Consider the following 14,624-nt stretch of genomic DNA (forward strand, 5'->3'; position numbering starts at 1 on the left):
AGGGAGGGGGTTCTTCAAGAAAATTAGAATTCTTGTTTTTACACCATAGCTGCTTTTGTATTGCACCTATTCTAATTTTTTATATATATTTTTAAAGCTAATAAATAGCCTTATAAAGTGTAGTATGGAATTTTGTGTAGTTATCAAAATAGGTAAGTGACATTTTATTTAAATTTTTTCAAAAAATTTTAATTTTCTATAAACTGAAAAAATTATATTAGGAGTATAATTTAAAATATACTTGATCCCATACTACACTTTGTGCACTATATATTGAAGATCATATGTACAAAATATGAGGTCTCTAGGTCAATAAAATAAAGAAGTTACGTTGTAAAACGTGTTGGAAAACACGGAAAAATTAAACTTACGGGAAAAGGCAAAAAAACTTCATATGTTTATTAAATATGGAAAAGTAAGACTATTTACATAATCATTGTTTTTGTGTTTAGTGTAAAACATATTTTAAACTTAAAAGAGTCCAGCCCCATAGGTACCACCTTCTTTTTTAATTTCTTTTCTTCCTTTTTCATCTTTTTCAATTTAACTTGCTGACGGTATTTTTTTATACTTCAAGTTTTTCTTACTAATTTTGTTTCTAGAATATTCATTTTTAGTTGATTGCTTCATGACTAAATCAAAACTAATAGTCGAAATCACTAAATTGTTCAACAAAACACAACAAACGCATGTCATTCACAAAGTGAGGTTAGAGTACAGTACACTAACTGGAACTAACAGCTGATCACTGACAACAGCTGATCTACTGAGTGATTACCATACGTAAAAAAAGCTGGGATCTTAGTAAGTTCTGAAACTATGACATTCTAATATACTGAATACAGCAATAAAATACATTAGTAATGAATAGTTATATGATATATTATGAATATGATATAAAGCTTGTCATTTATAATGGCCGCCTGGAGGAGAAAAAAATCAGCTCTACACGCTAATAGATTTTATTAAAAAACACACTTTTGGCAATGATAATGCAAAACCAATAATTGATTATTGTTTCCAAACATTTTAGAAACTAAAAAATAAAATAAAAATTATTTTTAGAAAAAAATCAATTTTTTGGGTACGTTGCCCCCTTAATAGATTATTTTCAACATTTATTACAGAAACTATGAAAATATTGTAGAAAAAATATGTAAATATTTATAGAAAATTAATTATGCTACTTGTACGTTTTTCTGGAAATGTTAACTATATTTCAGGGACGGATTTCATTTTCTTGGATACTTAGGGACAAAACATTTGCTGCCATCATAACAATGATTTTGTAAGTAGTTTTAACTAGTTCTACCAAAGTGTTCGGTTCTGTTAGGACATTAAGAATGAGTTCGCAATTCTTATATTATAATTATCTTTTTTTAAACTTTGAAGTACTTATAAAGAAAATACATATTTAAAAAAATATTATGAAATATATGATTGTGTACTTATGATAATATTAATAACAAATCCTTTATTTGCTGCTCCTTTGGATAGAACATAATTGCAAAGAATTTACTTGCTTTATTAACCTTATTAATAGTCAATCAAGAACTGTATTTTTGTAATTAACTGTACAATTAATTATACTCGTATGTATGCTTGAGTAAGTTTTAATTTCATCCACAACCATTAATTTTAGGTTTCATACAAATAATAATGGGCTGTAATCAGTAGCGTAGCCAGAAATTTCGTTCGGGGGGGGTCCGAAACCGGGGATCCGGGGGACGTTTTGTGTGTTATTTGCCAATGAGTTCACTAGTAAAAGGTAAATACCAAAAATATGGAGCTTTAGTAACTACGCCTTACAGAAAGTGGAAAGATGTAATAGGCAAATTCAACCCTCACAGCAAACTCTAGTACGGTGACACAAATTTTCTTGTATAGCTACAGAAACTTTACGAAGTTCGATTCTGGCCGAGTAGAAGGCACCAATGTGATGTTGCGTTCACTGGATAAGAAAGAAAAAAAGAACAAAACAGAGCTTCACTCAATCGTTTAATTGACAAAACTATATTCTGTAGAGAAAATGAAATACCCCTTCGGGGACATTGGGCCACTGACGGCCGTAAACCCTTTAGAAAAAGAGGGCAATTTTCTACGTTGCTCGGGCGCAGTTCAAACTAACGGTCGGAAAATGCACCGGAAAAACTCTACTAATTAGAAGTTCGGCTGCTTTGGATTTCACTGATTGAGGTATTTATGAATGAGTTGTAGTGACGATTTTTTTGTATCAGTACACTGTAGACGAGTACATAATTATCGGAAAAAATCAAAAAAAATCACTTTCGGTCAGAAATAAAATACACATGAAAAACTCTAATGATTAGAACTTCAACTACTTCGGAAATCAGTTATTGAGGTAAACGTGGTATTTTTGATTGAGTTAGGGCTACGATGTTTTGTTATCATTAAACTGTATTCGACTAACTATATAATTATCGAGAAAAAAAATTACTTCCGTTCGGTAAATACCGAAGAAAAGCTCTCTACAGATTCCAAGATTTGACGATTTTGGATTTCACTGGTTGAGGTAAAAGTAGTACTTATAATTATGTTACGACATTGATTTTTAGGTATTAATTCAACGCCGACTAATAAATATATAATTATCGAGAAAAATAAACAAAAATAATCACTTCCGATCGGATATACTAAAAAAAATGAAATAATACCTCAGTCAGTGAAATCCAAAGTAGTCGGAATTACTTATCAGTGGAGTTTTTCCTGTGTATTATCCGACCGGAAGTGATTTGTCAATTTTTCCTCGATGATTATATAGTTATTAGTCGGCGTTCTATTGATACCTAAAATCAATGTTCTAACATAATTTTAAGTACCACTTTTATCTCAACGACTCAACTAGTGAAATCCAAAATCGTCAAAACTTGAATCTGTAAAGAGCTTTTCCTCGGTATTTTCCGTCCGGAAGTGATTTTATTGTTGTTTTTCTCGATAATTATATAAGTATTAGTCGGCGTTGAATTAATACCGAAAACCAACGTCCCAACATAATTCTAAGTACCACTTTTATCTCAACCACTCAACTAGTGAAATCCAAAATCGTCAAAACTTGGATCTGTAGAGAGCTTTTCTTCGGTATTTTCCGTCCGGAAGTGATTTTATTGTTTTGTTTCTCGATAATTATATATGTATTAGTCGGCGTTGAATTAATACCTAAAATCAACGTCCTAACATAATTCTAAGTACCACTTTTATCTCAACCACTCAACCAGTGAAATCCAAAATCGTCAAAACTTGAATCTGTAGAGAGCTTTTCTTCGGTATTTACCGACCGGAAGTGATTTTTTTTCTCGATAATTATATAGGTACAGTGTACAGTTTAATGATAACAAAAATCGTCGTCCTAACTCAACCGAAAACACCATGTTACCTCAATCACTGAATTAGTTCAATAACTGATTAGTTCAAATTAGTTGAAGTTTTAATCAGTAGAGTTTTCAAGTGTATTTTCCGACCAAAAGTAATTTTTTAATTTTTTTTAGATAATTATATACACGTCTACAGTTTAATAACACCTAAAATCAACGTCGTAACTTAATTCTAAGCGGTCATTTTACGTCCCCAAGACGAATTTGAACGAAGTGGTCGCTAATTTAAACTATTCGCCGTGTTACGGTTCAGGTTACTTTGCGACGTCACGTGACCGCGCCCTATAAATACCGTGATCACACTACACTATCCGAAAGGCCGAGCCCAAAAGTATCGTTTGATAGTTTATGATTTAAACGAAAGGAGAATTATATTTTTAACAACGGTCACTTTAATCAATTAAATCAATCAATTTAATGTGTTTTTAGACAAGAGTAATGATAAACTCTCCTTTTTTTCTCCTGCTCCATGATTAATTTTGTAATTTCTTAAATTTCGGGGGGGGGTCCTGAACCCCCTGGACCCCCCTTCGCTACGCCACTGGCTGTAATCAGCCCGAAATATATCTCTCCGTAAAGAAAATCAAAGGGCATTAACATGCCAATTCTTTATCTAAGTATTTTACTTCATTTTTATTTTTAATTGTTACCCCCTTTTGACAATCGGTTTTCAACAGTTTTATTACAAGATGGCATGCTTAATGGTGATTATAAATAATGAATATGAAATAAATGCCTAGTGGTAGTCTCACTATCCTTATTAAACTCATCTGCAGCCGTTTCAAAATATTGATATGGGTAAGAAAACCAGAGAACAGAAGCATACTCAAAGACTGGTATGATAAGAGTTTTAAAGAGAGTGATTTAGTAACCCAAAAAGTAATTTGGCATTGCTACATATGTGGCTACATCGGGCTGAGATCCAAAGGCGTTATCACTTCGTTCGGGATTTGGTAATGATTTTCAGTGCAGTATCAGTTGAGCTCTAGTCGAAGGCAACTGGATGAGTATATGTAATGACATGTAATGAATATGTAATGACAGCATGCCTAGAAGCGTGATGTCTAAAGTGCTCAGACAATATCATCAATTCCATGGGGTGTTTGCCGATGGCGAGAATCATCCAGGTAGGCCACTTGAAGGTAAATCGTTATATTATCTGCACATAGCAGACATATTACTGTGGATGATATTCAGGAACAGATTTTACAGGAATAGAGCCCGATCTTGGGGGATACATGATAAGATTTGATACCACCTTTAAAGTGAGCTCCAGAAAACCTGGCCACCAGGAATCGATTGTTTACATCTCTAGCTTCTTAGCCAATGCCGTAATGGGCCGGAAATTTCATACCCATTAAGTTCATATAATGAGATCTCATGGTTTATTCTGCGACCGTTAGAGAGGTATAACAGGATTCAGTCCACTTGATGATGTTGGATGAAGTTATGTAGTAGAATAATATTTGTGGAAGTACACTTTCCACGCCTAAATACGTGATGCATACTAACAATTAAGTGTCCCGGATCAAACTTTAAACCGTCTAAAGACCATCCTCAATATTTAAGCTATAACACATTGTTTCACTATGGAATGTAATATTAATAAATTTGTGGCTGGGGGTACTTGAACAAATGCATTTTAAAACATCGTGTAGCTTAGCGTTTTACTCTCTTAACAAAGTAATTTGTTAAATTATTAAAAACTTAAGGCTGGTCCTACAATTTTATAGAAACCAGAAAATTAATCACAATGTCATACACACTGTTTTATATTAAAACACTAAGTTGCAGTTGTTCCAAATTGTAGGCATGCAGTACCTGACATCTATTTCATGCTTTCTCTTAATTATTTCCAAGCTGGCAGTTGCCCGCAGTTTCGCACTCAATTTCGTAGGGTTTAAACCCATATGAGTACTTCTGCTTCTATATCTCCAACGCTAATATTGAGTTTTTCTTTTGCCACAATCAAGAAAGTATGTTAAAAGTGTAAATTTAGTAAATTTATGGTAATTTTAATTTACTCCGGTCTTCGTATTTTTGTTCCAAAGCTGATTTTGTCTCTCCCGATCAAGAATATATATATATATATATATATATATATATATATATATATATATATATATATATATATATATATATACATTCACAGCTCTGAGAAGCTTACTTTTGTCAAAAGGCAACTTAGATAGGTTTCATAACATTCCTTAAATGTATAGTAAAAGTCAGACTACATTGCATCTCATATCTGCTCTACTAGCAGTTTACTCGTTCCTCTGTAATTTATAGTAGGTGTTTTTGTACGTTTATGACCACTGCTGAGTGCTGGTTCGAGTGAAATATATTGCCGACGCTAATGTTGAGTTTGCCTTATAGCCACGACCAAGAAATTATGTCAAAAAGTTTATAATTATGGCCGTTAAAAAAGTATTCAATATTGGTTTTATGTGTTAAAATTTAATAAGTTAACTGTAGCCAATATAAGCTCCATCTTCAACAATTCTGCTCTAGTATTGAGCAGTAATACAAACAATAAATCAAGGAGCAGCTGATTGGGGTAATACAATGAACAGAGAATATTAAAGTGCTTTTTTGTAGTTTATGGGTTAATATTATATCAGTTTATTTGTATATATTTGGACTCTATAGGATTGTTATTCAGTATTTTGAATGTTTCCGTATAAAAATTGATCTACATTACCGAGCGAATTAATAATTTTTGTGAAATTATGTTGACCGATTGCACCGTTTTGGAACACCTATTGAGTGGAAAAATACTCTTTGTTTTGTTGGTTTTGGAGAATTAAAAGCTCTAACAGAAACGGAAGCCAAAACTCAATATTATAAAATTTTGTCCTCAAGGCTTAAATTTAATGCCGTTTTGTTGTACGTATCGTCAAACACCCTTTAAAGTGATAGTTGGATAAAAGATTGTATTTTCTTTGTATTGAAATAATAGATCAAGTTGTTAGTACTGAATCTGTTATAATGGCTGATCCAGTAAGTAAATACAAATTTAAATATTCATTATTCATAGTCTAATCTAAACACCAAATGAAATACTTTATAGGCTAACAGGTTACAATTAAAAAAAAATCAATAACATCCTCGTGTATGTTATATGTTGTATGTTAGGCATAGCTAATGCTGGTTTCTATAATCCCATATTTTGAAATTTAGTTTTTTAATAAGCCTAAGCTATTATTCCTTTCATATGAAGACCCTTTCTTAATCTCTAATGTTATGGTAGGCCTAAGTTACATGTTTTCAAGGAAAAAAATATGCCCTAATGGTATTTTAAGTTTAGGCTACTTGAGAACTCAGTTTTTAAAAAAGGACACTATTTTCTTTGAGTGAAACTCAAAACCAATAGAGCTTAGTCCTAAAGAGGCTAAACAGTGTAAGAGTGTCACATTCAAAAGGTTTATTATGGTGGTGCTGCGATTTATATTTTAAGAAGTACATGCACATATTATTCTAAAGGCTGCAGTATAATACGTGTCCCACACTCGAATTGTCGATATTCATGGTTATCGAATCACTGATAATAATATAACGAATAATAATTGTGAAGCTAAGGGCCGACCCGGTATCAATTTACAATAACGTGACCATGGAAAGGTATGTTCATTTTTTTTCCTGAAAACTACAATTTTTCCTGAAAACAGTAGTGAAGAAAAAATTTGTCGGCAACGAAAATCAAAGGAGTTACGATTTTTTGAAAGATCCTCTGAAAACTCTGTTTTTGACAGTACCTCTGGCAACACTATCCATATTTGACAGTTTGGTATTACTCCGCGGCTCTCTCAAATAAAGAAGGGACGCCATTTTGAACTATTTTGTTCCTCCGTGTCTATTCTTAACCTCCTAGTTCAGTAGTGGTAATGGCACACCTTTGTGTTGGATGTTCGTTATCTTACGTGGAAGCAATTCGTAAAGACGAGTATGGAGTTTTACAATTTTATGTAAACCACGGCCTGAACATTAAGGTAAGTGATAAGTTTCTGAAATGATGCTGACTAGTACGTTAATCCTGTCAACGATGCCTGCCCGCTGCGCAATGCTGCGCACTGCTTGCTCTTTTAGAAAAAAATTAACTCGAGCTTGCAAAAGTCGAATCCCAGATCACGTGATGCCCCTGCTCCTTAACGCAATAATGCCCGAAAGGCATCAATATAATACAATAATATACTTTCCCCCCAGTTTATATGCACCTGTGATAATAATACTTGGTTATAAATGCCCAACCCATGAAAAAAAGTCCATTTTCCATGGTCACGCTATTGTAAATAAATACCACCGACCCTACAAAATACAAGTTTTACGTTACCTATTGCTATCGCCCTCCTGAACAAAACAATGTAAGGTTTCAATAGGTGGAAATTAAATTGGAGTATAGTTCAACTGTTATGAAATCTTTACAGTAACAATTTAATTATTAATAAAAACTTAGGTTATGTGTATTTATAAAATTAACTAATGAAACTGAGTTACATTTAGGCTACTTACTTTTTACTATTTTGGGGTAGGGTATGATAGCGGACCCGGTTTTTTTTTATATCGAAACTGGCAAACGATATTACTTAATCATAACCATCAATATAATCAATTGATACTAATTAATTATTTTGAACAATTAACGTATATAATCTATATCAACAGCTGGAAACACTTTCAAATAATACACGTAAGGTAATATTTCAATTTTACATAAGTAACATGTTGATTATTAAAATTGCAGTCAATTTTAGAAAAACTTCAAAACATTGCTTTAAAAGATTATTAGACAAGTTTTTTGTGGTTTCAACATTTAGGACTCGTACCGAAAGACCCATTATGTGAAACTTGTGGGAAAGAAACAAATGTAACTGTGAGAGGAGCAAATATGGTCATCTTCAGTTTTCTAAATTTTGGTTATAATAATTTGTTTGATCACTGTTAATATTAAATTCACATTTTAATTTAAAACATGTTTGTTATTGAGGACTATAAATACTTTTATATCGATTGATAGTCTAGGATTTGAGATGCGAATATTAGATATCATGATTACATTCTTCGATATAAAAAAACGGGTCTACCTGCTTATCGTACCCTAGGCCTACCCCTATTTTGAAGCATAAATGTGTCTGACACCTTGCGACACAAATTAAACATGTACATCGCCATTGTACTTGTGGCCATTACAGATGGGCAGTATTAGTGTCTGTAACAGGTTAATCAGTGGTGATAACCTATTACCAGGATATTGTTATTTCATTAACACCTGGGCTAAGTGATATGGAGTTATCATAACGACTCTGGTATTAGGTTACTTGGTAACCAGTAACAGCTGTTTCATGTAAGCAATTAAGTTAAGAATGGAAATTTCACGCTATGGAATGTTATTACGTGAAATAAGTAGGTTTAGATTAGGTTACATAAATCTGTTACTAGTAATACCAAAGTAAAAAGATAACCTTTATGAGGGCTCATGTGATCAGACCTTGAATTTGGGTATTGTCTCGAGGGGTTTCCTTTTCTTGCCAGAGGTGAAAAGAAAAATATTAACTGTTTGTTTTTATAATACTTACGAATGAAATTACCTACTTATATAGGGTAATAACAAAAAATTACCTACTTATATAGGGTAATAACAAGTAGTAGATACGGACAGATTGGAATCCTTCTCGCTGATACAGAGCCTGTTCTTTCTAAGAATGTAGTTTTGTTAAGTTCGCGGTAAGAAAAATTTGCAAAAATAGTGGCCTCTGGTTTTAGGTAACGTGGTAAAGTAAACATATGTACTTTGTTTTTCAAGGTAGGTGCTTCAGTTTTTGTGTGAGCGTTTCTAAATAGATGTAGAATAGGTCTAGTATATTCATTTTTTTGCTGTTGGCTTATAAAAGGCAGTTATATGTATTCAAACTAAAAGAAGTGTATTTTTATATAGTACTATACATAAACAAAAAATACATGTTAGTAAACAATGCCAAATCTATTTTCTACTCGAAAACAAGCACATTGTTAGGCTAAAAACAAGATCTTGTTCATTTTTTCCAACAATAAATACAAAAGTTATACATTTGTTAATATAAGATGTTTAAATTTGTAAAATTGGTTGCACATATTTTATGAAAACAAACTAGCATTTCTCACAAGTTCTGCAAGTATGTGATAAGAGTAGTTATGTAGCCTACATATTAGAGATAGGACAAAATTAACGTCATGAGCACTCTAATATTCTGAGCTTCAAATCAGGTACTGACTTGGGTGGTTTTTTTTTCTGTCAGAGGTGTATACTAGTACTTTTTCTGTGGTGTGATCTGAGGTCGGGAAAGTACTGATCAAAAAATGACCCTGATCATACTTCTTTACTGCCAACCTGCACTTCTGGCTGGAAAAGGAAAAATATCTCTCAAAAACAATAGCCTATCTAAATTCAAGGCCAGATAATTTTTAAGTGCTTATAAAGGCTTAATTTAAAGTTTCATATCTATAATACATGTACCTATCTACCTATATTGTATAACGACAAAGAGCGATTACTGACAGAGGATAGCAGATTTTAGTTTCTTTCAATATATTTCAATTATTATGTTTAGTTCTTTTTTGACACTATTGTAATCATCCCAGTTGTTATTAAAATTATGCACCTTGTAATATACATGAATAGTAAAACAGTTGAAGTTGATAGCAATTGTAGAGAATTTCCAATAGCTTGCTCACACTTGGACAGTTTGTGTAGTGGGTGTTGTATTTAGTTTTTTTTGGACTGTGTGAGAATTAAAAGGTAAGATATTTTTTCATTTTAAGTCATGTTCTTCAGCTTGTCAAGGAACTTTACATTGTTTACTGTCATGGCCATCTCTCTCTTGCCACATAGAACAATGTATTTAGGTGAACTAGTAATATTTTTAGTTTCTCAAGTATAGACTTACAGATTTTACTGAACTGTACTATCTTGAGGGATGTTTTTCGTCCACACAGCTGCGCTGATCTAGAAAGTGAATAGGCTGAAAAAACAAAACAGTTTTGGAAAAATCTTGAGGAGTATTAGGTCATAGTAATACCTGCAGCCATTACTGGCTGCAGCAGAAGCTTTTCAGGCTGATGGCGTAGAATGAAAATCATCCTTCTTAATGCTTGGAGCCAAAAAACTCACATAACTGTTATGCCTTACATACTAATAGCCAGCCAACTCCCATTGTGCAATCTTAAAATATAACGTGAGAAGAACATTAATTAATAGTTATATTTTTTGTTTTCTTTGTGTTTCCCATTTTTGTTTTACCTAATTTAACATTCTACATGCTTAACAAGAAACATATCTCAAAACTGTATGAAAGACATTGTTGGTGACAAATAAATTGTATACCTTCCGCAATTTGCAGACTTTTTTAAAAATTGGTATATTTGCTATAAATATTTACTTTACCCATTTCACATTATTTTTTATTTTTCAAAAGGAAAATGCTAAACTGGGAACAAAAAGTATATATACCCATTAAAATTTTGCATTTTTATATTTGTGTTTAGAGATATGAGGGTCATTCAATAATTAAAGAGACAAAATAGTCTGGAAAAGAAACCGTCTATTTTTAGAAAACAATACTTTTACTACCTTTCAACATAATTCCCTGGAACAATTATACACTTGTTCCAATGGGGGCTACAAGGTTTTTTATGCCGGTTGCAAAGAACTCTTTATCATGATGTTTGAACCAATTACCCACAAATGTTTTCATGTCCTTGTTGTCTTGGAACCTTTTTTCACAAAGTCTTTTCTTCAATGCAGCAAAGAAATTGAAATCACTAGGTGCTAAATCAGGATTCTAAGGAGAACGAGGCAGTACTTCCCAGCCAATTTTGTTGATAGTTTCACGGGTTAGTTGAAAAGTATGAGGACGTGCATTGTCTTGCTGGAGAATCACATTTCTCCTCTGAGATTCACAATATTTCTCTCTCATGGCCTTGTTCAAAAGCAAATTCGAGTAGTATTGTTCATTGTACACTGCTCTTTGAGATAATAAAAAACTCGAGCTTGAGCATCGGCACGAATAATGTCATCAATTTGACTTTCAAGTGAGGGAGTTGGGACTACAACTGGTGGGCTAGAGTGGTGTTCGTCAGTTACTGAGTCACAACCATTTTGAACTGTTTTAACCATTTGTAAAACTTTCCGCTATTAATGCAACCCTTACCACAAACTTTAGACATTCTACAGTATGTATCTACTGATTTCTTGTCTTTAGTAAGTAAAAAACTAATAACAGAATGTTGTTAACTAAAGTGGAATTTTCAAGCAGATGTACAATCTTGAAATGTATTTTTGATTTTATAAACAAAACAATGTTAATACATCAGCCAATCAGGGCTTATCCCAGTGATCCCTACTTAAAAACATAATAGTACCAAACTTCCCCTACCAACAGTTTTTTTCCCCAGAACAATTTGTCTCTTTAATTATTGAATGACTCTTGTATAAAGAAAATTATTTACAAACAATACATTTTAGTTGTATATGTTGGTAAGATCTAAAAATGTATAGGTTTTTGGCGCTGTTCAACCAAACTGCAGCTTTGATCATTTACAACTCGAAAACCTGTGGTCTGATTAAGACCAACTTTTTATGTAAGATACAAGTATAAAAGGTATAACAACAATAACCCCCTAAAGGTTCAGTCCATATGAAATCAACACACTAACATAAAATATGCACTTTTCAAGAAAATCAAAATTTTGAATTTAATTTAATAAAAAAAATATTATTACCAGAGTATGTTGTGTTGTATATCAAAAGAAAGAGCATTTAAAACTGAGTAAAATGAAACCATTCCCATCTTTATAGCTTGGTGAGAAGAAAAGGTTTGGCAATATTAAAGTATGTTGGTTGCGGTTATTTGGTGATTTTTGAGAAACTTTACATAGCCGTAACTTTGAAACAGTTTGAAATATTTGGGGAAAAATTGGCAATATTATTAATCTGTATGAGGACTACCTTCATAACAAATTTCATAAAATTCTGAGATGGTCATGTTTCTACCCTGTATTAATGTAATAGGGAAATTACCTTAAAAACCATTTTTTGTTTTGTATAAAGTGTTACAAGTAAAGAAAAGTATTGTTTTTAAGTATGAATTTTTAGAATAACATGAAAAAATTATTAAATTTAAATTTTATTATTGATTGGGCGGTTATATGGTTTTATTAAGGAACTCCTGAAGTCATTGTCCTGAGTGTATGTTTAACCTTTAAATAAGATTTAATTGATTTTAATTTACAGCGCAAACTGCCAGACTGCCCAGGGCGGAATATCGTAATTCTAGAAAGTCTCATTACGAATGGACCTAATCACGAATGCTTGTGAGTCCTTTACATCGATAGACTACTTGTGATATTTAACCTAAATTTCAAATAGACTATAATATGCTATCAATTTTTGTGCAATAAACTCATATGATTTGTGAGCTGTTAAAAATTTGTTGTGGAAACAGAAGTATAGCATACTAATCTAAAAAAATTGGTTTTAGAACACTATGTAATGTGGGTAAAGTAAATATTTTCTGGTATCATTTTGTTCTCAATGAACACCTTCACTGCTGGTCTATACTCAGTGACATTGAACATGTTATGAAGCCTATGCACCGTAAGGCATCTGTCGTAGTCAATGTGTTAAGTAAAGAATACCACATTCGATGATGATGTTGATGTAATACCTTATAAATATATATGTAAAATTCTTTTGGTACGCAACATTTTTTAAAAAGTGGCTGTAACAAATTAAAAGAAGATGGAGGTATATCTAGGAAAATAGTTATAATGTAAATAATAGATATACATAGATTTTTTTTATATGAGAAACTTGAAATTCTCATAAGTCAAACTCATTGCCGTGGCAACATAACATTACACCTATAATAACACATCATTTGTTATCACAACGTTTAATCCTGATATCTTATTACAACTACAATAAAGATAAATCTCTAAACATGATAAATTTATAAACAAGACCCAACACTGTTAAAGAATAGTGAATTAGTTACAATGCTTGAAGGAACAAATTGATTGTCGTTGGTTTTCTATGATGTTAAATATATCACTGACGTTATAGTTAAGGTAACAAAAGGAACAAATTAAGACATCATATTATTCAGCTGTTCATCATGTTTGTGGTATAATAAATAGTAATGAACAATGTAAATAAATGGATAATTTGTTGGTGAATATTTACAATTCTCACCGTTGTTTATTTTTCAAATGGAAAGTAAATGAGAAGTCATTAGGATAGCAATATTAATGAACTCTCGAAGTGGCATGTGGTGCATGTAAGTCGTGAAAGGAGTTATGTTTAGAGCATTGGTTAAGGTTCAAATAATTATAAAAAAAATTAAAATGCTACCAGTAGATCTAAAGGACTGTGCCACTACTGGATCATACACACAGAATTTCAAATGTTAAATAAAACTGAGGTAAGACCTAGAAAATTTTTCAATTTCTCAATGTAGAGACTTTCGTATGTATCCTAATATTAATCCATGATAATGAAGAATAATTTTACTAAAGATATACCAAAACATATTTGTCTATGAAAAAGTGACCTAACGGATATACCTGCTTATTATGCATGTGCTTGGACCTATCCTTTCAGAGGGCTTACCAACCAGAGAGCTAATTGCCTTACCCGAGGGCCTGCCACCCTAACTGAGAGCTAAATATGTTTTAGCAACTTTCTGGTTAAGATTACATTGTTATGGGTTTATGGTAGGATGTAGGCTATCAGAAATTTTTGCTCAAAAATTCCACTCAAAAACTAAATACGGAGCGATACATTGTGTAAATTGTTGCAAGCACTCTGAGATAAAAACACAGAACAAACCTCCATTATGGATTTTTTTGTTATTGGTATGAGACATTAGAACTTGATTGAAGTAGGTACATCTTCACAAATGTTAAATATTTTCTATTAATAGGTAAATCTTTTCTAAAGGACTTGTTAATTTTTAACGTGCTAAATTGAATGTTTGATCATATATCTCTGGAAAAAGGTAGAGACCTCTCCAGTGTAAGTAGTGTAAGCTAAATTATGCCCTTTGTTGGATCTGTTAGTGGTAGCTTTCTAGATATAGATGTCAGTTTTGGCAGAATACGTACAAATGACAAAAAATATGCCTAGGCAGATAAAATAATCAACAGTAAAAAGGTCAAGACCATTCAGAATCTGGAATGATTGGTCTGAGCTACACAGTG

At 32.2% G+C, this 14,624-nt stretch overlaps 1 pseudogene; it reads left to right on the top strand.

Moving 5' to 3' along the window:
• The first annotated feature begins 6,242 nt into the window (after positions 1–6,242).
• The window catches only part of LOC124373484, a 43,529-nt pseudogene continuing 35,147 nt past the window's right edge, over positions 6,243–14,624 (top strand).

The sequence above is a fragment of the Homalodisca vitripennis genome, unplaced genomic scaffold (genome assembly GCF_021130785.1).
Source record: "Homalodisca vitripennis isolate AUS2020 unplaced genomic scaffold, UT_GWSS_2.1 ScUCBcl_5673;HRSCAF=12514, whole genome shotgun sequence".
In the NCBI taxonomy this organism is placed as follows: domain Eukaryota; kingdom Metazoa; phylum Arthropoda; class Insecta; order Hemiptera; family Cicadellidae; genus Homalodisca; species Homalodisca vitripennis.